The sequence below is a fragment of the Phyllobates terribilis genome, unplaced genomic scaffold (genome assembly GCF_046119375.1).
Source record: "Phyllobates terribilis strain yellow unplaced genomic scaffold, ASM4611937v1 Scaffold_249__1_contigs__length_2872098, whole genome shotgun sequence".
In the NCBI taxonomy this organism is placed as follows: Eukaryota; Metazoa; Chordata; class Amphibia; order Anura; family Dendrobatidae; genus Phyllobates; species Phyllobates terribilis.
In genome coordinates, this window is record NW_027363009.1 from 673228 (window position 1) to 700024 (window position 26797).

Sequence of the window (26797 nt, forward strand, 5' to 3'; positions counted from 1 at the left end):
TAACATGAAAAATCCAATGAGGAGAAGAAAAGCAAAGCCAAAGAGTCCATCCCAAAATCCGACAAACAAGCAAAATGAACAAAAAGCATTGAATTCAATTCTTTCTGATTTTAGAAACTGCATTAAAGAAGGGGTGCACCGGTCCTGGAGATACTGCAATACCAGGTCAATGCGTGGAGTGGACAGAGCAAGCTCTTTTTCCATCTCCCTGTTCTAAAAATCCATTTAATATATGGTCCCCAGATAGGGGACGTATCAGATATTAAACTGATAAGAACAGATACTACACTTGATCTTAGCCAAAAGGCCGAGAAGCGATAACCAGAATTGGTTTCCGACTACGGTGCCACCCAAGGATTCTGAAAAGTCCATTTGTGGAGATGGCCACCTGGACTCCCGTTAAGAAGACATGCTGTCAACCTCTAGATCCCTCACATGCCTGCACTTTTCGGCTTGCTGCTGCTGCAATCCACGCGTTTTAGATCTGCATAACTCCACCTCTTTTAGCACAGTACCCTCAACCCCCGGCTGTTCCCACCCGCCTCAACACCGTTGGAAGGGAGGAGAACCAATTAAGGCGGGGGGGGGTGGAACGAGCAGCTGTCTACCCTTAGCAGGAGGGTTGCTGATTAATTACCTCTCCTGCTGCTGCTGCTGCTGGCTGTCCAGCAGCAGACTGAAGGTGGCTGCTGCTGTGCGCAGGTATATAAAGGCTCAGAGCCTATTATGACACGCGCAGCCAGCGTTCCATTGCCACATTCCGTCTACTGCAGGCGGGATACCTGGATGGCTGAATGTCACTGAGAAGCTCACAGAGACCGCCATAAGCAACAGTTTAAAAGAATGCCACAGACTAATAAACCAAACTTTTTGGGTTGGTTTCTCTTTTATAGTCTGCAGGCATTAAATGAAAGAAGTCAGTGTTCCAGCAGAGGGAGACAACGTTTCAGAAAAGGCATTGTAGCAAACCAAAAAAGAAATTTTAAGCGCAGCAGAGTAACCAGCTCACATACCTGTTAGCTCAGGTGAGTTTAAAAGGCTGCTGTTGATAACAAGGGCATTTGCTAAATAGATGGTGTGTGTGCAACAATATACTGAAAGGTCAATTATATTGTGCAGCTTATCTCACCACCTGTAGTTATTTAGGTGAAAGCTCCAAAATGCTTGCCTAATATGTCTGTTTATCCAAAAGGAAGTATAGAGGGAGAGCTAGATAGATAGCATTGCATTACATTACATTACATGGCAATGCAATGCACAGTTGCTGAAGTTGAACCAAAATGAGCTTGTCATCTGGCTTCTGCAACTTTTAACATGAAAAATCCAATGAGGAGAAGAAAAGCAAAGCCAAAGAGTCCATCCCAAAATCCGACAAACAAGCAAAATGAACAAAAAGCATTGAATTCAATTCTTTCTGATTTTAGAAACTGCATTAAAGAAGGGGTGCACCGGTCCTGGAGATACTGCAATACCAGGTCAATGCGTGGAGTGGACAGAGCAAGCTCTTTTTCCATCTCCCTGTTCTAAAAATCCATTTAATATATGGTCCCCAGATAGGGGACGTATCAGATATTAAACTGATAAGAACAGATACTACACTTGATCTTAGCCAAAAGGCCGAGAAGCGATAACCAGAATTGGTTTCCGACTACGGTGCCACCCAAGGATTCTGAAAAGTCCATTTGTGGAGATGGCCACCTGGACTCCCGTTAAGAAGACATGCTGTCAACCTCTAGATCCCTCACATGCCTGCACTTTTCGGCTTGCTGCTGCTGCAATCCACGCGTTTTAGATCTGCATAACTCCACCTCTTTTAGCACAGTACCCTCAACCCCCGGCTGTTCCCACCCGCCTCAACACCGTTGGAAGGGAGGAGAACCAATTAAGGCGGGGGGGGGGTGGAACGAGCAGCTGTCTACCCTTAGCAGGAGGGTTGCTGATTAATTACCTCTCCTGCTGCTGCTGCTGCTGGCTGTCCAGCAGCAGACTGAAGGTGGCTGCTGCTGTGCACAGGTATATAAAGGCTCAGAGCCTATTATGACACGCGCAGCCAGCGTTCCATTGCCACATTCCGTCTACTGCAGGCGGGATACCTGGATGGCTGAATGTCACTGAGAAGCTCACAGAGACCGCCATAAGCAACAGTTTAAAAGAATGCCACAGACTAATCAACCAAACTTTTTGGGTTGGTTTCTCTTTTATAGTCTGCAGGCATTAAATGAAAGAAGTCAGTGTTCCAGCAGAGGGAGACAACGTTTCAGAAAAGGCATTGTAGCAAACCAAAAAAGAAATTTTAAGCGCAGCAGAGTAACCAGCTCACATACCTGTTAGCTCAGGTGAGTTTAAAAGGCTGCTGTTGATAACAAGGGCATTTGCTAAATAGATGGTGTGTGTGCAACAATATACTGAAAGGTCAATTATATTGTGCAGCTTATCTCACCACCTGTAGTTATTTAGGTGAAAGCTCCAAAATGCTTGCCTAATATGTCTGTTTATCCAAAAGGAAGTATAGAGGGAGAGCTAGATAGATAGCATTGCATTACATTACATTACATGGCAATGCAATGCACAGTTGCTGAAGTTGAACCAAAATGAGCTTGTCATCTGGCTTCTGCAACTTTTAACATGAAAAATCCAATGAGGAGAAGAAAAGCAAAGCCAAAGAGTCCATCCCAAAATCCGACAAACAAGCAAAATGAACAAAAAGCATTGAATTCAATTCTTTCTGATTTTAGAAACTGCATTAAAGAAGGGGTGCACCGGTCCTGGAGATACTGCAATACCAGGTCAATGCGTGGAGTGGACAGAGCAAGCTCTTTTTCCATCTCCCTGTTCTAAAAATCCATTTAATATATGGTCCCCAGATAGGGGACGTATCAGATATTAAACTGATAAGAACAGATACTACACTTGATCTTAGCCAAAAGGCCGAGAAGCGATAACCAGAATTGGTTTCCGACTACGGTGCCACCCAAGGATTCTGAAAAGTCCATTTGTGGAGATGGCCACCTGGACTCCCGTTAAGAAGACATGCTGTCAACCTCTAGATCCCTCACATGCCTGCACTTTTCGGCTTGCTGCTGCTGCAATCCACGCGTTTTAGATCTGCATAACTCCACCTCTTTTAGCACAGTACCCTCAACCCCCGGCTGTTCCCACCCGCCTCAACACCGTTGGAAGGGAGGAGAACCAATTAAGGCGGGGGGGGGGGTGGAACGAGCAGCTGTCTACCCTTAGCAGGAGGGTTGCTGATTAATTACCTCTCCTGCTGCTGCTGCTGCTGGCTGTCCAGCAGCAGACTGAAGGTAGCTGCTGCTGTGCGCAGGTATATAAAGGCTCAGAGCCTATTATGACACGCGCAGCCAGCGTTCCATTGCCACATTCCGTCTACTGCAGGCGGGATACCTGGATGGCTGAATGTCACTGAGAAGCTCACAGAGACCGCCATAAGCAACAGTTTAAAAGAATGCCACAGACTAATCAACCAAACTTTTTGGGTTGGTTTCTCTTTTATAGTCTGCAGGCATTAAATGAAAGAAGTCAGTGTTCCAGCAGAGGGAGACAACGTTTCAGAAAAGGCATTGTAGCAAACCAAAAAAGAAATTTTAAGCGCAGCAGAGTAACTAGCTCACATACCTGTTAGCTCAGGTGAGTTTAAAAGGCTGCTGTTGATAACAAGGGCATTTGCTAAATAGATGGTGTGTGTGCAACAATATACTGAAAGGTCAATTATATTGTGCAGCTTATCTCACCACCTGTAGTTATTTAGGTGAAAGCTCCAAAATGCTTGCCTAATATGTCTGTTTATCCAAAAGGAAGTATAGAGCGAGAGCTAGATAGATAGCATTGCATTACATTACATTACATGGCAATGCAATGCACAGTTGCTGAAGTTGAACCAAAATGAGCTTGTCATCTGGCTTCTGCAACTTTTAACATGAAAAATCCAATGAGGAGAAGAAAAGCAAAGCCAAAGAGTCCATCCCAAAATCCGACAAACAAGCAAAATGAACAAAAAGCATTGAATTCAATTCTTTCTGATTTTAGAAACTGCATTAAAGAAGGGGTGCACCGGTCCTGGAGATACTGCAATACCAGGTCAATGCATGGAGTGGACAGAGCAAGCTCTTTTTCCATCTCCCTGTTCTAAAAATCCATTTAATATATGGTCCCCAGATAGGGGACGTATCAGATATTAAACTGATAAGAACAGATACTACACTTGATCTTAGCCAAAAGGCCGAGAAGCGATAACCAGAATTGGTTTCCGACTACGGTGCCACCCAAGGATTCTGAAAAGTCCATTTGTGGAGATGGCCACCTGGACTCCCGTTAAGAAGACATGCTGTCAACCTCTAGATCCCTCACATGCCTGCACTTTTCGGCTTGCTGCTGCTGCAATCCACGCGTTTTAGATCTGCATAACTCCACCTCTTTTAGCACAGTACCCTCAACCCCCGGCTGTTCCCACCCGCCTCAACACCGTTGGAAGGGAGGAGAACCAATTAAGGCGGGGGGGGGGGGGGTGGAACGAGCAGCTGTCTACCCTTAGCAGGAGGGTTGCTGATTAATTACCTCTCCTGCTGCTGCTGCTGCTGGCTGTCCAGCAGCAGACTGAAGGTGGCTGCTGCTGTGCGCAGGTATATAAAGGCTCAGAGCCTATTATGACACGCGCAGCCAGCGTTCCATTGCCACATTCCGTCTACTGCAGGCGGGATACCTGGATGGCTGAATGTCACTGAGAAGCTCACAGAGACCGCCATAAGCAACAGTTTAAAAGAATGCCACAGACTAATCAACCAAACTTTTTGGGTTGGTTTCTCTTTTATAGTCTGCAGGCATTAAATGAAAGAAGTCAGTGTTCCAGCAGAGGGAGACAACGTTTCAGAAAAGGCATTGTAGCAAACCAAAAAAGAAATTTTAAGCGCAGCAGAGTAACCAGCTCACATACCTGTTAGCTCAGGTGAGTTTAAAAGGCTGCTGTTGATAACAAGGGCATATGCTAAATAGATGGTGTGTGTGCAACAATATAGTGAAAGGTCAATTATATTGTGCAGCTTATCTCACCACCTGTAGTTATTTAGGTGAAAGCTCCAAAATGCTTGCCTAATATGTCTGTTTATCCAAAAGGAAGTATAGAGGGAGAGCTAGATAGATAGCATTGCATTACATTACATTACATGGCAATGCAATGCACAGTTGCTGAAGTTGAACCAAAATGAGCTTGTCATCTGGCTTCTGCAACTTTTAACATGAAAAATCCAATGAGGAGAAGAAAAGCAAAGCCAAAGAGTCCTTCCCAAAATCCGACAAACAAGCAAAATGAACAAAAAGCATTGAATTCAATTCTTTCTGATTTTAGAAACTGCATTAAAGAAGGGGTGCACCGGTCCTGGAGATACTGCTATACCAGGTCAATGCGTGGAGTGGACAGAGCAAGCTCTTTTTCCATCTCCCTGTTCTAAAAATCCATTTAATATATGGTCCCCAGATAGGGGACGTATCAGATATTAAACTGATAAGAACAGATACTACACTTGATCTTAGCCAAAAGGCCGAGAAGCGATAACCAGAATTGGTTTCCGACTACGGTGCCACCCAAGGATTCTGAAAAGTCCATTTGTGGAGATGGCCACCTGGACTCCCGTTAAGAAGACATGCTGTCAACCTCTAGATCCCTCACATGCCTGCACTTTTCGGCTTGCTGCTGCTGCAATCCACGCGTTTTAGATCTGCATAACTCCACCTCTTTTAGCACAGTACCCTCAACCCCCGGCTGTTCCCACCCGCCTCAACACCGTTGGAAGGGAGGAGAACCAATTAAGGCGGGGGGGGGTGGAACGAGCAGCTGTCTACCCTTAGCAGGAGGGTTGCTGATTAATTACCTCTCCTGCTGCTGCTGCTGCTGGCTGTCCAGCAGCAGACTGAAGGTGGCTGCTGCTGTGCGCAGGTATATAAAGGCTCAGAGCCTATTATGACACGCGCAGCCAGCGTTCCATTGCCACATTCCGTCTACTGCAGGCGGGATACCTGGATCGCTGAATGTCACTGAGAAGCTCACAGAGACCGCCATAAGCAACAGTTTAAAAGAATGCCACAGACTAATCAACCAAACTTTTTGGTTTGGTTTCTCTTTTATAGTCTGCAGGCATTAAATGAAAGAAGTCAGTGTTCCAGCAGAGGGAGACAACGTTTCAGAAAAGGCATTGTAGCAAACCAAAAAAGAAATTTTAAGCGCAGCAGAGTAACCAGCTCACATACCTGTTAGCTCAGGTGAGTTTAAAAGGCTGCTGTTGATAACAAGGGCATTTGCTAAATAGATGGTGTGTGTGCAACAATATACTGAAAGGTCAATTATATTGTGCAGCTTATCTCACCACCTGTAGTTATTTAGGTGAAAGCTCCAAAATGCTTGCCTAATATGTCTGTTTATCCAAAGGGAAGTATAGAGGGAGAGCTAGATAGATAGCATTGTATTACATTACATTACATGGCAATGCAATGCACAGTTGCTGAAGTTGAACCAAAATGAGCTTGTCATCTGGCTTCTGCAACTTTTAACATGAAATATCCAATGAGGAGAAGAAAAGCAAAGCCAAAGAGTCCATCCCAAAATCCGACAAACAAGCAAAATGAACAAAAAGCATTGAATTCAATTCTTTCTGATTTTAGAAACTGCATTAAAGAAGGGGTGCACCGGTCCTGGAGATACTGCAATACCAGGTCAATGCGTGGAGTGGACAGAGCAAGCTCTTTTTCCATCTCCCTGTTCTAAAAATCCATTTAATATATGGTCCCCAGATAGGGGACGTATCAGATATTAAACTGATAAGAACAGATACTACACTTGATCTTAGCCAAAAGGCCGAGAAGCGATAACCAGAATTGGTTTCCGACTACGGTGCCACCCAAGGATTCTGAAAAGTCCATTTGTGGAGATGGCTACCTGGACTCCCGTTAAGAAGACATGCTGTCAACCTCTAGATCCCTCACATGCCTGCACTTTTCGGCTTGCTGCTGCTGCAATCCACGCGTTTTAGATCTGCATAACTCCACCTCTTTTAGCACAGTACCCTCAACCCCCGGCTGCTCCCACCCGCCTCAACACCGTTGGAAGGGAGGAGAACCAATTAAGGCGGGGTGGGGGTGGAACGAGCAGCTGTCTACCCTTAGCAGGAGGGTTGCTGATTAATTACCTCTCCTGCTGCTGCTGCTGCTGGCTGTCCAGCAGCAGACTGAAGGTGGCTGCTGCTGTGCGCAGGTATATAAAGGCTCAGAGCCTATTATGACACGCGCAGCCAGCGTTCCATTGCCACATTCCGTCTACTGCAGGCGGGATACCTGGATGGCTGAATGTCACTGAGAAGCTCACAGAGACCGCCATAAGCAACAGTTTAAAAGAATGCCACAGACTAATCAACCAAACTTTTTGGGTTGGTTTCTCTTTTATAGTCTGCAGGCATTAAATGAAAGAAGTCAGTGTTCCAGCAGAGGGAGACAACGTTTCAGAAAAGGCATTGTAGCAAACCAAAAAAGAAATTTTAAGCGCAGCAGAGTAACCAGCTCACATACCTGTTAGCTCAGGTGAGTTTAAAAGGCTGCTGTTGATAACAAGGGCATTTGCTAAATAGATGGTGTGTGTGCAACAATATACTGAAAGGTCAATTATATTGTGCAGCTTATCTCACCACCTGTAGTTATTTAGGTGAAAGCTCCAAAATGCTTGCCTAATATGTCTGTTTATCCAAAAGGAAGTATAGAGGGAGAGCTAGATAGATAGCATTGCATTACATTACATTACATGGCAATGCAATGCACAGTTGCTGAAGTTGAACCAAAATGAGCTTGTCATCTGGCTTCTGCAACTTTTAACATGAAAAATCCAATGAGGAGAAGAAAAGCAAAGCCAAAGAGTCCATCCCAAAATCCGACAAACAAGCAAAATGAACAAAAAGCATTGAATTCAATTCTTTCTGATTTTAGAAACTGCATTAAAGAAGGGGTGCACCGGTCCTGGAGATACTGCAATACCAGGTCAATGCATGGAGTGGACAGAGCAAGCTCTTTTTCCATCTCCCTGTTCTAAAAATCCATTTAATATATGGTCCCCAGATAGGGGACGTATCAGATATTAAACTGATAAGAACAGATACTACACTTGATCTTAGCCAAAAGGCCGAGAAGCGATAACCAGAATTGGTTTCCGACTACGGTGCCACCCAAGGATTCTGAAAAGTCCATTTGTGGAGATGGCCACCTGGACTCCCGTTAAGAAGACATGCTGTCAACCTCTAGATCCCTCACATGCCTGCACTTTTCGGCTTGCTGCTGCTGCAATCCACGCGTTTTAGATCTGCATAACTCCACCTCTTTTAGCACAGTACCCTCAACCCCCGGCTGCTCCCACCCGCCTCAACACCGTTGGAAGGGAGGAGAACCAATTAAGGCGGGGGGGGGGTGGAACGAGCAGCTGTCTACCCTTAGCAGGAGGGTTGCTGATTAATTACCTCTCCTGCTGCTGCTGCTGCTGGCTGTCCAGCAGCAGACTGAAGGTGGCTGCTGCTGTGCGCAGGTATATAAAGGCTCAGAGCCTATTATGACACGTGCAGCCAGCGTTCCATTGCCACATTCCGTCTACTGCAGGCGGGATACCTGGATGGCTGAATGTCACTGAGAAGCTCACAGAGACCGCCATAAGCAACAGTTTAAAAGAATGCCACAGACTAATCAACCAAACTTTTTGGGTTGGTTTCTCTTTTATAGTCTGCAGGCATTAAATGAAAGAAGTCAGTGTTCCAGCAGAGGGAGACAACGTTTCAGAAAAGGCATTGTAGCAAACCAAAAAAGAAATTTTAAGCGCAGCAGAGTAACCAGCTCACATACCTGTTAGCTCAGGTGAGTTTAAAAGGCTGCTGTTGATAACAAGGGCATTTGCTAAATAGATGGTGTGTGTGCAACAATATACTGAAAGGTCAATTATATTGTGCAGCTTATCTCACCACCTGTAGTTATTTAGGTGAAAGCTCCAAAATGCTTGCCTAATATGTCTGTTTATCCAAAAGGAAGTATAGAGGGAGAGCTAGATAGATAGCATTGCATTACATTACATTACATGGCAATGCAATGCACAGTTGCTGAAGTTGAACCAAAATGAGCTTGTCATCTGGCTTCTGCAACTTTTAACATGAAAAATCCAATGAGGAGAAGAAAAGCAAAGCCAAAGAGTCCATCCCAAAATCCGACAAACAAGCAAAATGAACAAAAAGCATTGAATTCAATTCTTTCTGATTTTAGAAACTGCATTAAAGAAGGGGTGCACCGGTCCTGGAGATACTGCAATACCAGGTCAATGCGTGGAGTGGACAGAGCAAGCTCTTTTTCCATCTCCCTGTTCTAAAAATCCATTTAATATATGGTCCCCAGATAGGGGACGTATCAGATATTAAACTGATAAGAACAGATACTACACTTGATCTTAGCCAAAAGGCCGAGAAGCGATAACCAGAATTGGTTTCCGACTACGGTGCCACCCAAGGATTCTGAAAAGTCCATTTGTGGAGATGGCCACCTGGACTCCCGTTAAGAAGACATGCTGTCAACCTCTAGATCCCTCACATGCCTGCACTTTTCGGCTTGCTGCTGCTGCAATCCACGCGTTTTAGATCTGCATAACTCCACCTCTTTTAGCACAGTACCCTCAACCCCCGGCTGTTCCCACCCGCCTCAACACCGTTGGAAGGGAGGAGAACCAATTAAGGCGGGGGGGGGGGTGGAACGAGCAGCTGTCTACCCTTAGCAGGAGGGTTGCTGATTAATTACCTCTCCTGCTGCTGCTGCTGCTGGCTGTCCAGCAGCAGACTGAAGGTGGCTGCTGCTGTGCGCAGGTATATAAAGGCTCAGAGCCTATTATGACACGCGCAGCCAGCGTTCCATTGCCACATTCCGTCTACTGCAGGCGGGATACCTGGATGGCTGAATGTCACTGAGAAGCTCACAGAGACCGCCATAAGCAACAGTTTAAAAGAATGCCACAGACTAATCAACCAAACTTTTTGGGTTGGTTTCTCTTTTATAGTCTGCAGGCATTAAATGAAAGAAGTCAGTGTTCCAGCAGAGGGAGACAACGTTTCAGAAAAGGCATTGTAGCAAACCAAAAAAGAAATTTTAAGCGCAGCAGAGTAACCAGCTCACATACCTGTTAGCTCAGGTGAGTTTAAAAGGCTGCTGTTGATAACAAGGGCATTTGCTAAATAGATGGTGTGTGTGCAACAATATACTGAAAGGTCAATTATATTGTGCAGCTTATCTCACCACCTGTAGTTATTTAGGTGAAAGCTCCAAAATGCTTGCCTAATATGTCTGTTTATCCAAAAGGAAGTATAGAGGGAGAGCTAGATAGATAGCATTGCATTACATTACATTACATGGCAATGCAATGCACAGTTGCTGAAGTTGAACCAAAATGAGCTTGTCATCTGGCTTCTGCAACTTTTAACATGAAAAATCCAATGAGGAGAAGAAAAGCAAAGCCAAAGAGTCCATCCCAAAATCCGACAAACAAGCAAAATGAACAAAAAGCATTGAATTCAATTCTTTCTGATTTTAGAAACTGCATTAAAGAAGGGGTGCACCGGTCCTGGAGATACTGCAATACCAGGTCAATGCGTGGAGTGGACAGAGCAAGCTCTTTTTCCATCTCCCTGTTCTAAAAATCCATTTAATATATGGTCCCCAGATAGGGGACGTATCAGATATTAAACTGATAAGAACAGATACTACACTTGATCTTAGCCAAAAGGCCGAGAAGCGATAACCAGAATTGGTTTCCGACTACGGTGCCACCCAAGGATTCTGAAAAGTCCATTTGTGGAGATGGCCACCTGGACTCCCGTTAAGAAGACATGCTGTCAACCTCTAGATCCCTCACATGCCTGCACTTTTCGGCTTGCTGCTGCTGCAATCCACGCGTTTTAGATCTGCATAACTCCACCTCTTTTAGCACAGTACCCTCAACCCCCGGCTGTTCCCACCCGCCTCAACACCGTTGGAAGGGAGGAGAACCAATTAAGGCGGGGGGGGGGTGGAACGAGCAGCTGTCTACCCTTAGCAGGAGGGTTGCTGATTAATTACCTCTCCTGCTGCTGCTGCTGCTGGCTGTCCAGCAGCAGACTGAAGGTGGCTGCTGCTGTGCGCAGGTATATAAAGGCTCAGAGCCTATTATGACACGCGCAGCCAGCGTTCCATTGCCACATTCCGTCTACTGCAGGCGGGATACCTGGATGGCTGAATGTCACTGAGAAGCTCACAGAGACCGCCATAAGCAACAGTTTAAAAGAATGCCACAGACTAATCAACCAAACTTTTTGGGTTGGTTTCTCTTTTATAGTCTGCAGGCATTAAATGAAAGAAGTCAGTGTTCCAGCAGAGGGAGACAACGTTTCAGAAAAGGCATTGTAGCAAACCAAAAAAGAAATTTTAAGCGCAGCAGAGTAACCAGCTCACATACCTGTTAGCTCAGGTGAGTTTAAAAGGCTGCTGTTGATAACAAGGGCATTTGCTAAATAGATGGTGTGTGTGCAACAATATACTGAAAGGTCAATTATATTGTGCAGCTTATCTCACCACCTGTAGTTATTTAGGTGAAAGCTCCAAAATGCTTGCCTAATATGTCTGTTTATCCAAAAGGAAGTATAGAGGGAGAGCTAGATAGATAGCATTGCATTACATTACATTACATGGCAATGCAATGCACAGTTGCTGAAGTTGAACCAAAATGAGCTTGTCATCTGGCTTCTGCAACTTTTAACATGAAAAATCCAATGAGGAGAAGAAAAGCAAAGCCAAAGAGTCCATCCCAAAATCCGACAAACAAGCAAAATGAACAAAAAGCATTGAATTCAATTCTTTCTGATTTTAGAAACTGCATTAAAGAAGGGGTGCACCGGTCCTGGAGATACTGCAATACCAGGTCAATGCGTGGAGTGGACAGAGCAAGCTCTTTTTCCATCTCCCTGTTCTAAAAATCCATTTAATATATGGTCCCCAGATAGGGGACGTATCAGATATTAAACTGATAAGAACAGATACTACACTTGATCTTAGCCAAAAGGCCGAGAAGCGATAACCAGAATTGGTTTCCGACTACGGTGCCACCCAAGGATTCTGAAAAGTCCATTTGTGGAGATGGCCACCTGGACTCCCGTTAAGAAGACATGCTGTCAACCTCTAGATCCCTCACATGCCTGCACTTTTCGGCTTGCTGCTGCTGCAATCCACGCGTTTTAGATCTGCATAACTCCACCTCTTTTAGCACAGTACCCTCAACCCCCGGCTGTTCCCACCCGCCTCAACACCGTTGGAAGGGAGGAGAACCAATTAAGGCGGGGGGGGGGGGGTGGAACGAGCAGCTGTCTACCCTTAGCAGGAGGGTTGCTGATTAATTACCTCTCCTGCTGCTGCTGCTGCTGGCTGTCCAGCAGCAGACTGAAGGTGGCTGCTGCTGTGCGCAGGTATATAAAGGCTCAGAGCCTATTATGACACGCGCAGCCAGCGTTCCATTGCCACATTCCGTCTACTGCAGGCGGGATACCTGGATGGCTGAATGTCACTGAGAAGCTCACAGAGACCGCCATAAGCAACAGTTTAAAAGAATGCCACAGACTAATCAACCAAACTTTTTGGGTTGGTTTCTCTTTTATAGTCTGCAGGCATTAAATGAAAGAAGTCAGTGTTCCAGCAGAGGGAGACAACGTTTCAGAAAAGGCATTGTAGCAAACCAAAAAAGAAATTTTAAGCGCAGCAGAGTAACCAGCTCACATACCTGTTAGCTCAGGTGAGTTTAAAAGGCTGCTGTTGATAACAAGGGCATTTGCTAAATAGATGGTGTGTGTGCAACAATATACTGAAAGGTCAATTATATTGTGCAGCTTATCTCACCACCTGTAGTTATTTAGGTGAAAGCTCCAAAATGCTTGCCTAATATGTCTGTTTATCCAAAAGGAAGTATAGAGGGAGAGCTAGATAGATAGCATTGCATTACATTACATTACATGGCAATGCAATGCACAGTTGCTGAAGTTGAACCAAAATGAGCTTGTCATCTGGCTTCTGCAACTTTTAACATGAAAAATCCAATGAGGAGAAGAAAAGCAAAGCCAAAGAGTCCATCCCAAAATCCGACAAACAAGCAAAATGAACAAAAAGCATTGAATTCAATTCTTTCTGATTTTAGAAACTGCATTAAAGAAGGGGTGCACCGGTCCTGGAGATACTGCAATACCAGGTCAATGCGTGGAGTGGACAGAGCAAGCTCTTTTTCCATCTCCCTGTTCTAAAAATCCATTTAATATATGGTCCCCAGATAGGGGACGTATCAGATATTAAACTGATAAGAACAGATACTACACTTGATCTTAGCCAAAAGGCCGAGAAGCGATAACCAGAATTGGTTTCCGACTACGGTGCCACCCAAGGATTCTGAAAAGTCCATTTGTGGAGATGGCCACCTGGACTCCCGTTAAGAAGACATGCTGTCAACCTCTAGATCCCTCACATGCCTGCACTTTTCGGCTTGCTGCTGCTGCAATCCACGCGTTTTAGATCTGCATAACTCCACCTCTTTTAGCACAGTACCCTCAACCCCCGGCTGTTCCCACCCGCCTCAACACCGTTGGAAGGGAGGAGAACCAATTAAGGCGGGGGGGGGGGGGGTGGAACGAGCAGCTGTCTACCCTTAGCAGGAGGGTTGCTGATTAATTACCTCTCCTGCTGCTGCTGCTGCTGGCTGTCCAGCAGCAGACTGAAGGTGGCTGCTGCTGTGCGCAGGTATATAAAGGCTCAGAGCCTATTATGACACGCGCAGCCAGCGTTCCATTGCCACATTCAGTCTACTGCAGGCGGGATACCTGGATGGCTGAATGTCACTGAGAAGCTCACAGAGACCGCCATAAGCAACAGTTTAAAAGAATGCCACAGACTAATCAACCAAACTTTTTGGGTTGGTTTCTCTTTTATAGTCTGCAGGCATTAAATGAAAGAAGTCAGTGTTCCAGCAGAGGGAGACAACGTTTCAGAAAAGGCATTGTAGCAAACCAAAAAAGAAATTTTAAGCGCAGCAGAGTAACCAGCTCACATACCTGTTAGCTCAGGTGAGTTTAAAAGGCTGCTGTTGATAACAAGGGCATTTGCTAAATAGATGGTGTGTGTGCAACAATATACTGAAAGGTCAGTTATATTGTGCAGCTTATCTCACCACCTGTAGTTATTTAGGTGAAAGCTCCAAAATGCTTGCCTAATATGTCTGTTTATCCAAAAGGAAGTATAGAGGGAGAGCTAGATAGATAGCATTGCATTACATTACATTACATGGCAATGCAATGCACAGTTGCTGAAGTTGAACCAAAATGAGCTTGTCATCTGGCTTCTGCAACTTTTAACATGAAAAATCCAATGAGGAGAAGAAAAGCAAAGCCAAAGAGTCCATCCCAAAATCCGACAAACAAGCAAAATGAACAAAAAGCATTGAATTCAATTCTTTCTGATTTTAGAAACTGCATTAAAGAAGGGGTGCACCGGTCCTGGAGATACTGCAATACCAGGTCAATGCGTGGAGTGGACAGAGCAAGCTCTTTTTCCATCTCCCTGTTCTAAAAATCCATTTAATATATGGTCCCCAGATAGGGGACGTATCAGATATTAAACTGATAAGAACAGATACTACACTTGATCTTAGCCAAAAGGCCGAGAAGCGATAACCAGAATTGGTTTCCGACTACGGTGCCACCCAAGGATTCTGAAAAGTCCATTTGTGGAGATGGCCACCTGGACTCCCGTTAAGAAGACATGCTGTCAACCTCTAGATCCCTCACATGCCTGCACTTTTCGGCTTGCTGCTGCTGCAATCCACGCGTTTTAGATCTGCATAACTCCACCTCTTTTAGCACAGTACCCTCAACCCCCGGCTGTTCCCACCCGCCTCAACACCGTTGGAAGGGAGGAGAACCAATTAAGGCGGGGGGGGGGGTGGAACGAGCAGCTGTCTACCCTTAGCAGGAGGGTTGCTGATTAATTACCTCTCCTGCTGCTGCTGCTGCTGGCTGTCCAGCAGCAGACTGAAGGTGGCTGCTGCTGTGCGCAGGTATATAAAGGCTCAGAGCCTATTATGACACGCGCAGCCAGCGTTCCATTGCCACATTCCGTCTACTGCAGGCGGGATACCTGGATGGCTGAATGTCACTGAGAAGCTCACAGAGACCGCCATAAGCAACAGTTTAAAAGAATGCCACAGACTAATCAACCAAACTTTTTGGGTTGGTTTCTCTTTTATAGTCTGCAGGCATTAAATGAAAGAAGTCAGTGTTCCAGCAGAGGGAGACAACGTTTCAGAAAAGGCATTGTAGCAAACCAAAAAAGAAATTTTAAGCGCAGCAGAGTAACCAGCTCACATACCTGTTAGCTCAGGTGAGTTTAAAAGGCTGCTGTTGATAACAAGGGCATTTGCTAAATAGATGGTGTGTGTGCAACAATATACTGAAAGGTCAATTATATTGTGCAGCTTATCTCACCACCTGTAGTTATTTAGGTGAAAGCTCCAAAATGCTTGCCTAATATGTCTGTTTATCCAAAAGGAAGTATAGAGGGAGAGCTAGATAGATAGCATTGCATTACATTACATTACATGGCAATGCAATGCACAGTTGCTGAAGTTGAACCAAAATGAGCTTGTCATCTGGCTTCTGCAACTTTTAACATGAAAAATCCAATGAGGAGAAGAAAAGCAAAGCCAAAGAGTCCATCCCAAAATCCGACAAACAAGCAAAATGAACAAAAAGCATTGAATTCAATTCTTTCTGATTTTAGAAACTGCATTAAAGAAGGGGTGCACCGGTCCTGGAGATACTGCAATACCAGGTCAATGCGTGGAGTGGACAGAGCAAGCTCTTTTTCCATCTCCCTGTTCTAAAAATCCATTTAATATATGGTCCCCAGATAGGGGACGTATCAGATATTAAACTGATAAGAACAGATACTACACTTGATCTTAGCCAAAAGGCCGAGAAGCGATAACCAGAATTGGTTTCCGACTACGGTGCCACCCAAGGATTCTGAAAAGTCCATTTGTGGAGATGGCCACCTGGACTCCCGTTAAGAAGACATGCTGTCAACCTCTAGATCCCTCACATGCCTGCACTTTTCGGCTTGCTGCTGCTGCAATCCACGCGTTTTAGATCTGCATAACTCCACCTCTTTTAGCACAGTACCCTCAACCCCCGGCTGTTCCCACCCGCCTCAACACCGTTGGAAGGGAGGAGAACCAATTAAGGCGGGGGGGGGGGGGGGTGGAACGAGCAGCTGTCTACCCTTAGCAGGAGGGTTGCTGATTAATTACCTCTCCTGCTGCTGCTGCTGCTGGCTGTCCAGCAGCAGACTGAAGGTGGCTGCTGCTGTGCGCAGGTATATAAAGGCTCAGAGCCTATTATGACACGCGCAGCCAGCGTTCCATTGCCACATTCCGTCTACTGCAGGCGGGATACCTGGATGGCTGAATGTCACTGAGAAGCTCACAGAGACCGCCATAAGCAACAGTTTAAAAGAATGCCACAGACTAATCAACCAAACTTTTTGGGTTGGTTTCTCTTTTATAGTCTGCAGGCATTAAATGAAAGAAGTCAGTGTTCCAGCAGAGGGAGACAACGTTTCAGAAAAGGCATTGTAGCAAACCAAAAAAGAAATTTTAAGCGCAGCAGAGTAACCAGCTCACATACCTGTTAGCTCAGGTGAGTTTAAAAGGCTGCTGTTGATAACAAGGGCATTTGCTAAATAGATGGTGTGTGTGCAACAATATACTGAAAGGTCAATTATATTGTGCAGCTTATCTCACCACCTGTAGTTATTTAGGTGAAAGCTCCAAAATGCTTGCCTAATATGTCTGTTTATCCAAAAGGAAGTATAGAGGGAGAGCTAGATAGATAGCATTGCATTACATTACATTACATGGCAATGCAATGCACAGTTGCTGAAGTTGAACCAAAATGAGCTTGTCATCTGGCTTCTGCAACTTTTAACATGAAAAATCCAATGAGGAGAAGAAAAGCAAAGCCAAAGAGTCCATCCCAAAATCCGACAAACAAGCAAAATGAACAAAAAGCATTGAATTCAATTCTTTCTGATTTTAGAAACTGCATTAAAGAAGGGGTGCACCGGTCCTGGAGATACTGCAATACCAGGTCAATGCGTGGAGTGGACAGAGCAAGCTCTTTTTCCATCTCCCTGTTCTAAAAATCCATTTAATATATGGTCCCCAGATAGGGGACGTATCAGATATTAAACTGATAAGAACAGATACTACACTTGATCTTAGCCAAAAGGCCGAGAAGCGATAACCAGAATTGGTTTCCGACTACGGTGCCACCCAAGGATTCTGAAAAGTCCATTTGTGGAGATGGCCACCTGGACTCCCGTTAAGAAGACATGCTGTCAACCTCTAGATCCCTCACATGCCTGCACTTTTCGGCTTGCTGCTGCTGCAATCCACGCGTTTTAGATCTGCATAACTCCACCTCTTTTAGCACAGTACCCTCAACCCCCGGCTGTTCCCACCCGCCTCAACACCGTTGGAAGGGAGGAGAACCAATTAAGGCGGGGGGGGGGGGGGGTGGAACGAGCAGCTGTCTACCCTTAGCAGGAGGGTTGCTGATTAATTACCTCTCCTGCTGCTGCTGCTGCTGGCTGTCCAGCAGCAGACTGAAGGTGGCTGCTGCTGTGCGCAGGTATATAAAGGCTCAGAGCCTATTATGACACGCGCAGCCAGCGTTCCATTGCCACATTCCGTCTACTGCAGGCGGGATACCTGGATGGCTGAATGTCACTGAGAAGCTCACAGAGACCGCCATAAGCAACAGTTTAAAAGAATGCCACAGACTAATCAACCAAACTTTTTGGGTTGGTTTCTCTTTTATAGTCTGCAGGCATTAAATGAAAGAAGTCAGTGTTCCAGCAGAGGGAGACAACGTTTCAGAAAAGGCATTGTAGCAAACCAAAAAAGAAATTTTAAGCGCAGCAGAGTAACCAGCTCACATACCTGTTAGCTCAGGTGAGTTTAAAAGGCTGCTGTTGATAACAAGGGCATTTGCTAAATAGATGGTGTGTGTGCAACAATATACTGAAAGGTCAATTATATTGTGCAGCTTATCTCACCACCTGTAGTTATTTAGGTGAAAGCTCCAAAATGCTTGCCTAATATGTCTGTTTATCCAAAAGGAAGTATAGAGGGAGAGCTAGATAGATAGCATTGCATTACATTACATTACATGGCAATGCAATGCACAGTTGCTGAAGTTGAACCAAAATGAGCTTGTCATCTGGCTTCTGCAACTTTTAACATGAAAAATCCAATGAGGAGAAGAAAAGCAAAGCCAAAGAGTCCATCCCAAAATCCGACAAACAAGCAAAATGAACAAAAAGCATTGAATTCAATTCTTTCTGATTTTAGAAACTGCATTAAAGAAGGGGTGCACCGGTCCTGGAGATACTGCAATACCAGGTCAATGCGTGGAGTGGACAGAGCAAGCTCTTTTTCCATCTCCCTGTTCTAAAAATCCATTTAATATATGGTCCCCAGATAGGGGACGTATCAGATATTAAACTGATAAGAACAGATACTACACTTGATCTTAGCCAAAAGGCCGAGAAGCGATAACCAGAATTGGTTTCCGACTACGGTGCCACCCAAGGATTCTGAAAAGTCCATTTGTGGAGATGGCCACCTGGACTCCCGTTAAGAAGACATGCTGTCAACCTCTAGATCCCTCACATGCCTGCACTTTTCGGCTTGCTGCTGCTGCAATCCACGCGTTTTAGATCTGCATAACTCCACCTCTTTTAGCACAGTACCCTCAACCCCCGGCTGTTCCCACCCGCCTCAACACCGTTGGAAGGGAGGAGAACCAATTAAGGCGGGGGGGGGGGGGTGGAACGAGCAGCTGTCTACCCTTAGCAGGAGGGTTGCTGATTAATTACCTCTCCTGCTGCTGCTGCTGCTGGCTGTCCAGCAGCAGACTGAAGGTGGCTGCTGCTGTGCGCAGGTATATAAAGGCTCAGAGCCTATTATGACACGCGCAGCCAGCGTTCCATTGCCACATTCCGTCTACTGCAGGCGGGATACCTGGATGGCTGAATGTCACTGAGAAGCTCACAGAGACCGCCATAAGCAACATTTTAAAAGAATGCCACAGACTAATCAACCAAACTTTTTGGGTTGGTTTCTCTTTTATAGTCTGCAGGCATTAAATGAAAGAAGTCAGTGTTCCAGCAGAGGGAGACAACGTTTCAGAAAAGGCATTGTAGCAAACCAAAAAAGAAATTTTAAGCGCAGCAGAGTAACCAGCTCACATACCTGTTAGCTCAGGTGAGTTTAAAAGGCTGCTGTTGATAACAAGGGCATTTGCTAAATAGATGGTGTGTGTGCAACAATATACTGAAAGGTCAATTATATTGTGCAGCTTATCTCACCACCTGTAGTTATTTAGGTGAAATCTCCAAAATGCTTGCCTAATATGTCTGTTTATCCAAAAGGAAGTATAGAGGGAGAGCTAGATAGATAGCATTGCATTACATTACATTACATGGCAATGCAATGCACAGTTGCTGAAGTTGAACCAAAATGAGCTTGTCATCTGGCTTCTGCAACTTTTAACATGAAAAATCCAATGAGGAGAAGAAAAGCAAAGCCAAAGAGTCCATCCCAAAATCCGACAAACAAGCAAAATGAACAAAAAGCATTGAATTCAATTCTTTCTGATTTTAGAAACTGCATTAAAGAAGGGGTGCACCGGTCCTGGAGATACTGCAATACCAGGTCAATGCGTGGAGTGGACAGAGCAAGCTCTTTTTCCATCTCCCTGTTCTAAAAATCCATTTAATATATGGTCCCCAGATAGGGGACGTATCAGATATTAAACTGATAAGAACAGATACTACACTTGATCTTAGCCAAAAGGCCGAGAAGCGATAACCAGAATTGGTTTCCGACTACGGTGCCACCCAAGGATTCTGAAAAGTCCATTTGTGGAGATGGCCACCTGGACTCCCGTTAAGAAGACATGCTGTCAACCTCTAGATCCCTCACATGCCTGCACTTTTCGGCTTGCTGCTGCTGCAATCCACGCGTTTTAGATCTGCATAACTCCACCTCTTTTAGCACAGTACCCTCAACCCCCGGCTGTTCCCACCCGCCTCAACACCGTTGGAAGGGAGGAGAACCAATTAAGGCGGGGGGGGGGGGTGGAACGAGCAGCTGTCTACCCTTAGCAGGAGGGTTGCTGATTAATTACCTCTCCTGCTGCTGCTGCTGCTGGCTGTCCAGCAGCAGACTGAAGGTGGCTGCTGCTGTGCGCAGGTATATAAAGGCTCAGAGCCTATTATGACACGCGCAGCCAGCGTTCCATTGCCACATTCCGTCTACTGCAGGCGGGATACCTGGATGGCTGAATGTCACTGAGAAGCTCACAGAGACCGCCATAAGCAACAGTTTAAAAGAATGCCACAGACTAATCAACCAAACTTTTTGGGTTGGTTTCTCTTTTATAGTCTGCAGGCATTAAATGAAAGAAGTCAGTGTTCCAGCAGAGGGAGACAACGTTTCAGAAAAGGCATTGTAGCAAACCAAAAAAGAAATTTTAAGCGCAGCAGAGTAACCAGCTCACATACCTGTTAGCTCAGGTGAGTTTAAAAGGCTGCTGTTGATAACAAGGGCATTTGCTAAATAGATGGTGTGTGTGCAACAATATACTGAAAGGTCAATTATATTGTGCAGCTTATCTCACCACCTGTAGTTATTTAGGTGAAAGCTCCAAAATGCTTGCCTAATATGTCTGTTTATCCAAAAGGAAGTATAGAGGGAGAGCTAGATAGATAGCATTGCATTACATTACATTACATGGCAATGCAATGCACAGTTGCTGAAGTTGAACCAAAATGAGCTTGTCATCTGGCTTCTGCAACTTTTAACATGAAAAATCCAATGAGGAGAAGAAAAGCAAAGCCAAAGAGTCCATCCCAAAATCCGACAAACAAGCAAAATGAACAAAAAGCATTGAATTCAATTCTTTCTGATTTTAGAAACTGCATTAAAGAAGGGGTGCACCGGTCCTGGAGATACTGCAATACCAGGTCAATGCGTGGAGTGGACAGAGCAAGCTCTTTTTCCATCTCCCTGTTCTAAAAATCCATTTAATATATGGTCCCCAGATAGGGGACGTATCAGATATTAAACTGATAAGAACAGATACTACACTTGATCTTAGCCAAAAGGCCGAGAAGTGATAACCAGAATTGGTTTCCGACTACGGTGCCACCCAAGGATTCTGAAAAGTCCATTTGTGGAGATGGCCACCTGGACTCCCGTTAAGAAGACATGCTGTCAACCTCTAGATCCCTCACATGCCTGCACTTTTCGGCTTGCTGCTGCTGCAATCCACGCGTTTTAGATCTGCATAACTCCACCTCTTTTAGCACAGTACCCTCAACCCCCGGCTGTTCCCACCCGCCTCAACACCGTTGGAAGGGAGGAGAACCAATTAAGGCGGGGGGGGGGTGGAACGAGCAGCTGTCTACCCTTAGCAGGAGGGTTGCTGATTAATTACCTCTCCTGCTGCTGCTGCTGCTGGCTGTCCAGCAGCAGACTGAAGGTGGCTGCTGCTGTGCGCAGGTATATAAAGGCTCAGAGCCTATTATGACACGCGCAGCCAGCGTTCCATTGCCACATTCCGTCTACTGCAGGCGGGATACCTGGATGGCGGAATGTCACTGAGAAGCTCACAGAGACCGCCATAAGCAACAGTTTACAAGAATGCCACAGACTAATCAACCAAACTTTTTGGGTTGGTTTCTCTTTTATAGTCTGCAGGCATTAAATGAAAGAAGTCAGTGTTCCAGCAGAGGGAGACAACGTTTCAGAAAAGGCATTGTAGCAAACCAAAAAAGAAATTTTAAGCGCAGCAGAGTAACCAGCTCACATACCTGTTAGCTCAGGTGAGTTTAAAAGGCTGCTGTTGATAACAAGGGCATTTGCTAAATAGATGGTGTGTGTGCAACAATATACTGAAAGGTCAATTATATTGTGCAGCTTATCTCACCACCTGTAGTTATTTAGGTGAAAGCTCCAAAATGCTTGCCTAATATGTCTGTTTATCCAAAAGGAAGTATAGAGGGAGAGCTAGATAGATAGCATTGCATTACATTACATTACATGGCAATGCAATGCACAGTTGCTGAAGTTGAACCAAAATGAGCTTGTCATCTGGCTTCTGCAACTTTTAACATGAAAAATCCAATGAGGAGAAGAAAAGCAAAGCCAAAGAGTCCATCCCAAAATCCGACAAACAAGCAAAATGAACAAAAAGCATTGAATTCAATTCTTTCTGATTTTAGAAACTGCATTAAAGAAGGGGTGCACCGGTCCTGGAGATACTGCAATACCAGGTCAATGCGTGGAGTGGACAGAGCAAGCTCTTTTTCCATCTCCCTGTTCTAAAAATCCATTTAATATATGGTCCCCAGATAGGGGACGTATCAGATATTAAACTGATAAGAACAGATACTACACTTGATCTTAGCCAAAAGGCCGAGAAGCGATAACCAGAATTGGTTTCCGACTACGGTGCCACCCAAGGATTCTGAAAAGTCCATTTGTGGAGATGGCCACCTGGACTCCCGTTAAGAAGACATGCTGTCAACCTCTAGATCCCTCACATGCCTGCACTTTTCGGCTTGCTGCTGCTGCAATCCACGCGTTTTAGATCTGCATAACTCCACCTCTTTTAGCACAGTACCCTCAACCCCCGGCTGTTCCCACCCGCCTCAACACCGTTGGAAGGGAGGAGAACCAATTAAGGCGGGGGGGGGGTGGAACGAGCAGCTGTCTACCCTTAGCAGGAGGGTTGCTGATTAATTACCTCTCCTGCTGCTGCTGCTGCTGGCTGTCCAGCAGCAGACTGAAGGTGGCTGCTGCTGTGCGCAGGTATATAAAGGCTCAGAGCCTATTATGACACGCGCAGCCAGCGTTCCATTGCCACATTCCGTCTACTGCAGGCGGGATACCTGGATGGCTGAATGTCACTGAGAAGCTCACAGAGACCGCCATAAGCAACATTTTAAAAGAATGCCACAGACTAATCAACCAAACTTTTTGGGTTGGTTTCTCTTTTATAGTCTGCAGGCATTAAATGAAAGAAGTCAGTGTTCCAGCAGAGGGAGACAACGTTTCAGAAAAGGCATTGTAGCAAACCAAAAAAGAAATTTTAAGCGCAGCAGAGTAACCAGCTCACATACCTGTTAGCTCAGGTGAGTTTAAAAGGCTGCTGTTGATAACAAGGGCATTTGCTAAATAGATGGTGTGTGTGCAACAATATACTGAAAGGTCAATTATATTGTGCAGCTTATCTCACCACCTGTAGTTATTTAGGTGAAATCTCCAAAATGCTTGCCTAATATGTCTGTTTATCCAAAAGGAAGTATAGAGGGAGAGCTAGATAGATAGCATTGCATTACATTACATTACATGGCAATGCAATGCACAGTTGCTGAAGTTGAACCAAAATGAGCTTGTCATCTGGCTTCTGCAACTTTTAACATGAAAAATCCAATGAGGAGAAGAAAAGCAAAGCCAAAGAGTCCATCCCAAAATCCGACAAACAAGCAAAATGAACAAAAAGCATTGAATTCAATTCTTTCTGATTTTAGAAACTGCATTAAAGAAGGGGTGCACCGGTCCTGGAGATACTGCAATACCAGGTCAATGCGTGGAGTGGACAGAGCAAGCTCTTTTTCCATCTCCCTGTTCTAAAAATCCATTTAATATATGGTCCCCAGATAGGGGACGTATCAGATATTAAACTGATAAGAACAGATACTACACTTGATCTTAGCCAAAAGGCCGAGAAGCGATAACCAGAATTGGTTTCCGACTACGGTGCCACCCAAGGATTCTGAAAAGTCCATTTGTGGAGATGGCCACCTGGACTCCCGTTAAGAAGACATGCTGTCAACCTCTAGATCCCTCACATGCCTGCACTTTTCGGCTTGCTGCTGCTGCAATCCACGCGTTTTAGATCTGCATAACTCCACCTCTTTTAGCACAGTACCCTCAACCCCCGGCTGTTCCCACCCGCCTCAACACCGTTGGAAGGGAGGAGAACCAATTAAGGCGGGGGGGGGGTGGAACGAGCAGCTGTCTACCCTTAGCAGGAGGGTTGCTGATTAATTACCTCTCCTGCTGCTGCTGCTGCTGGCTGTCCAGCAGCAGACTGAAGGTGGCTGCTGCTGTGCGCAGGTATATAAAGGCTCAGAGCCTATTATGACACGCGCAGCCAGCGTTCCATTGCCACATTCCGTCTACTGCAGGCGGGATACCTGGATGGCGGAATGTCACTGAGAAGCTCACAGAGACCGCCATAAGCAACAGTTTACAAGAATGCCACAGACTAATCAACCAAACTTTTTGGGTTGGTTTCTCTTTTATAGTCTGCAGGCATTAAATGAAAGAAGTCAGTGTTCCAGCAGAGGGAGACAACGTTTCAGAAAAGGCATTGTAGCAAACCAAAAAAGAAATTTTAAGCGCAGCAGAGTAACCAGCTCACATACCTGTTAGCTCAGGTGAGTTTAAAAGGCTGCTGTTGATAACAAGGGCATTTGCTAAATAGATGGTGTGTGTGCAACAATATACTGAAAGGTCAATTATATTGTGCAGCTTATCTCACCACCTGTAGTTATTTAGGTGAAAGCTCCAAAATGCTTGCCTAATATGTCTGTTTATCCAAAAGGAAGTATAGAGGGAGAGCTAGATAGATAGCATTGCATTACATTACATTACATGGCAATGCAATGCACAGTTGCTGAAGTTGAACCAAAATGAGCTTGTCATCTGGCTTCTGCAACTTTTAACATGAAAAATCCAATGAGGAGAAGAAAAGCAAAGCCAAAGAGTCCATCCCAAAATCCGACAAACAAGCAAAATGAACAAAAAGCATTGAATTCAATTCTTTCTGATTTTAGAAACTGCATTAAAGAAGGGGTGCACCGGTCCTGGAGATACTGCAATACCAGGTCAATGCGTGGAGTGGACAGAGCAAGCTCTTTTTCCATCTCCCTGTTCTAAAAATCCATTTAATATATGGTCCCCAGATAGGGGACGTATCAGATATTAAACTGATAAGAACAGATACTACACTTGATCTTAGCCAAAAGGCCGAGAAGCGATAACCAGAATTGGTTTCCGACTACGGTGCCACCCAAGGATTCTGAAAAGTCCATTTGTGGAGATGGCCACCTGGACTCCCGTTAAGAAGACATGCTGTCAACCTCTAGATCCCTCACATGCCTGCACTTTTCGGCTTGCTGCTGCTGCAATCCACGCGTTTTAGATCTGCATAACTCCACCTCTTTTAGCACAGTACCCTCAACCCCCGGCTGTTCCCACCCGCCTCAACACCGTTGGAAGGGAGGAGAACCAATTAAGGCGGGGGGGGGGTGGAACGAGCAGCTGTCTACCCTTAGCAGGAGGGTTGCTGATTAATTACCTCTCCTGCTGCTGCTGCTGCTGGCTGTCCAGCAGCAGACTGAAGGTGGCTGCTGCTGTGCGCAGGTATATAAAGGCTCAGAGCCTATTATGACACGCGCAGCCAGCGTTCCATTGCCACATTCCGTCTACTGCAGGCGGGATACCTGGATGGCGGAATGTCACTGAGAAGCTCACAGAGACCGCCATAAGCAACAGTTTACAAGAATGCCACAGACTAATCAACCAAACTTTTTGGGTTGGTTTCTCTTTTATAGTCTGCAGGCATTAAATGAAAGAAGTCAGTGTTCCAGCAGAGGGAGACAACGTTTCAGAAAAGGCATTGTAGCAAACCAAAAAAGAAATTTTAAGCGCAGCAGAGTAACCAGCTCACATACCTGTTAGCTCAGGTGAGTTTAAAAGGCTGCTGTTGATAACAAGGGCATTTGCTAAATAGATGGTGTGTGTGCAACAATATACTGAAAGGTCAATTATATTGTGCAGCTTATCTCACCACCTGTAGTTATTTAGGTGAAAGCTCCAAAATGCTTGCCTAATATGTCTGTTTATCCAAAAGGAAGTATAGAGGGAGAGCTAGATAGATAGCATTGCATTACATTACATTACATGGCAATGCAATGCACAGTTGCTGAAGTTGAACCAAAATGAGCTTGTCATCTGGCTTCTGCAACTTTTAACATGAAAAATCCAATGAGGAGAAGAAAAGCAAAGCCAAAGAGTCCATCCCAAAATCCGACAAACAAGCAAAATGAACAAAAAGCATTGAATTCAATTCTTTCTGATTTTAGAAACTGCATTAAAGAAGGGGTGCACCGGTCCTGGAGATACTGCAATACCAGGTCAATGCGTGGAGTGGACAGAGCAAGCTCTTTTTCCATCTCCCTGTTCTAAAAATCCATTTAATATATGGTCCCCAGATAGGGGACGTATCAGATATTAAACTGATAAGAACAGATACTACACTTGATCTTAGCCAAAAGGCCGAGAAGCGATAACCAGAATTGGTTTCCGACTACGGTGCCACCCAAGGATTCTGAAAAGTCCATTTGTGGAGATGGCCACCTGGACTCCCGTTAAGAAGACATGCTGTCAACCTCTAGATCCCTCACATGCCTGCACTTTTCGGCTTGCTGCTGCTGCAATCCACGCGTTTTAGATCTGCATAACTCCACCTCTTTTAGCACAGTACCCTCAACCCCCGGCTGTTCCCACCCGCCTCAACAC

At 45.2% G+C, this 26797-nt stretch overlaps 21 non-coding genes across 21 annotated transcripts; all 21 read right to left on the minus strand.

Annotated features, from left to right (window-relative positions):
- Positions 1-128: 128 nt before the first annotated feature.
- On the minus strand, positions 129-319 carry LOC141218697 (U2 spliceosomal RNA). Its single transcript, XR_012287390.1, has one exon. It is a non-coding gene; the product is annotated as a U2 spliceosomal RNA (small nuclear RNA).
- A 1119-nt stretch (positions 320-1438) lies between these two features.
- On the minus strand, positions 1439-1629 carry LOC141218698 (U2 spliceosomal RNA). Its single transcript, XR_012287391.1, has one exon. It is a non-coding gene; the product is annotated as a U2 spliceosomal RNA (small nuclear RNA).
- A 1120-nt stretch (positions 1630-2749) lies between these two features.
- On the minus strand, positions 2750-2940 carry LOC141218699 (U2 spliceosomal RNA). Its single transcript, XR_012287392.1, has one exon. It is a non-coding gene; the product is annotated as a U2 spliceosomal RNA (small nuclear RNA).
- A 1121-nt stretch (positions 2941-4061) lies between these two features.
- Positions 4062-4252, minus strand: LOC141218088 (U2 spliceosomal RNA). Its single transcript, XR_012286851.1, has one exon. It is a non-coding gene; the product is annotated as a U2 spliceosomal RNA (small nuclear RNA).
- Positions 4253-5376: 1124 nt separating this feature from the next.
- LOC141218171 (U2 spliceosomal RNA) lies at positions 5377-5567 on the minus strand. Its single transcript, XR_012286929.1, has one exon. It is a non-coding gene; the product is annotated as a U2 spliceosomal RNA (small nuclear RNA).
- Positions 5568-6686: 1119 nt separating this feature from the next.
- Positions 6687-6877, minus strand: LOC141218700 (U2 spliceosomal RNA). The gene has a single exon (XR_012287393.1). It is a non-coding gene; the product is annotated as a U2 spliceosomal RNA (small nuclear RNA).
- Positions 6878-7997: 1120 nt separating this feature from the next.
- On the minus strand, positions 7998-8188 carry LOC141218089 (U2 spliceosomal RNA). The gene has a single exon (XR_012286852.1). It is a non-coding gene; the product is annotated as a U2 spliceosomal RNA (small nuclear RNA).
- Positions 8189-9308: 1120 nt separating this feature from the next.
- On the minus strand, positions 9309-9499 carry LOC141218701 (U2 spliceosomal RNA). Its single transcript, XR_012287394.1, has one exon. It is a non-coding gene; the product is annotated as a U2 spliceosomal RNA (small nuclear RNA).
- Positions 9500-10620: 1121 nt separating this feature from the next.
- LOC141218702 (U2 spliceosomal RNA) lies at positions 10621-10811 on the minus strand. Its single transcript, XR_012287395.1, has one exon. It is a non-coding gene; the product is annotated as a U2 spliceosomal RNA (small nuclear RNA).
- A 1120-nt stretch (positions 10812-11931) lies between these two features.
- Positions 11932-12122, minus strand: LOC141218703 (U2 spliceosomal RNA). The gene has a single exon (XR_012287396.1). It is a non-coding gene; the product is annotated as a U2 spliceosomal RNA (small nuclear RNA).
- Positions 12123-13245: 1123 nt separating this feature from the next.
- On the minus strand, positions 13246-13436 carry LOC141218705 (U2 spliceosomal RNA). The gene has a single exon (XR_012287398.1). It is a non-coding gene; the product is annotated as a U2 spliceosomal RNA (small nuclear RNA).
- Positions 13437-14560: 1124 nt separating this feature from the next.
- Positions 14561-14751, minus strand: LOC141218706 (U2 spliceosomal RNA). Its single transcript, XR_012287399.1, has one exon. It is a non-coding gene; the product is annotated as a U2 spliceosomal RNA (small nuclear RNA).
- Positions 14752-15872: 1121 nt separating this feature from the next.
- Positions 15873-16063, minus strand: LOC141218707 (U2 spliceosomal RNA). The gene has a single exon (XR_012287400.1). It is a non-coding gene; the product is annotated as a U2 spliceosomal RNA (small nuclear RNA).
- A 1125-nt stretch (positions 16064-17188) lies between these two features.
- LOC141218708 (U2 spliceosomal RNA) lies at positions 17189-17379 on the minus strand. The gene has a single exon (XR_012287401.1). It is a non-coding gene; the product is annotated as a U2 spliceosomal RNA (small nuclear RNA).
- A 1125-nt stretch (positions 17380-18504) lies between these two features.
- Positions 18505-18695, minus strand: LOC141218710 (U2 spliceosomal RNA). Its single transcript, XR_012287402.1, has one exon. It is a non-coding gene; the product is annotated as a U2 spliceosomal RNA (small nuclear RNA).
- Positions 18696-19818: 1123 nt separating this feature from the next.
- On the minus strand, positions 19819-20009 carry LOC141218712 (U2 spliceosomal RNA). The gene has a single exon (XR_012287404.1). It is a non-coding gene; the product is annotated as a U2 spliceosomal RNA (small nuclear RNA).
- Positions 20010-21131: 1122 nt separating this feature from the next.
- LOC141218095 (U2 spliceosomal RNA) lies at positions 21132-21322 on the minus strand. The gene has a single exon (XR_012286857.1). It is a non-coding gene; the product is annotated as a U2 spliceosomal RNA (small nuclear RNA).
- A 1120-nt stretch (positions 21323-22442) lies between these two features.
- LOC141218713 (U2 spliceosomal RNA) lies at positions 22443-22633 on the minus strand. The gene has a single exon (XR_012287405.1). It is a non-coding gene; the product is annotated as a U2 spliceosomal RNA (small nuclear RNA).
- Positions 22634-23753: 1120 nt separating this feature from the next.
- LOC141218714 (U2 spliceosomal RNA) lies at positions 23754-23944 on the minus strand. The gene has a single exon (XR_012287406.1). It is a non-coding gene; the product is annotated as a U2 spliceosomal RNA (small nuclear RNA).
- Positions 23945-25064: 1120 nt separating this feature from the next.
- Positions 25065-25255, minus strand: LOC141218715 (U2 spliceosomal RNA). The gene has a single exon (XR_012287407.1). It is a non-coding gene; the product is annotated as a U2 spliceosomal RNA (small nuclear RNA).
- Positions 25256-26375: 1120 nt separating this feature from the next.
- LOC141218716 (U2 spliceosomal RNA) lies at positions 26376-26566 on the minus strand. Its single transcript, XR_012287408.1, has one exon. It is a non-coding gene; the product is annotated as a U2 spliceosomal RNA (small nuclear RNA).
- Positions 26567-26797: the final 231 nt, after the last annotated feature.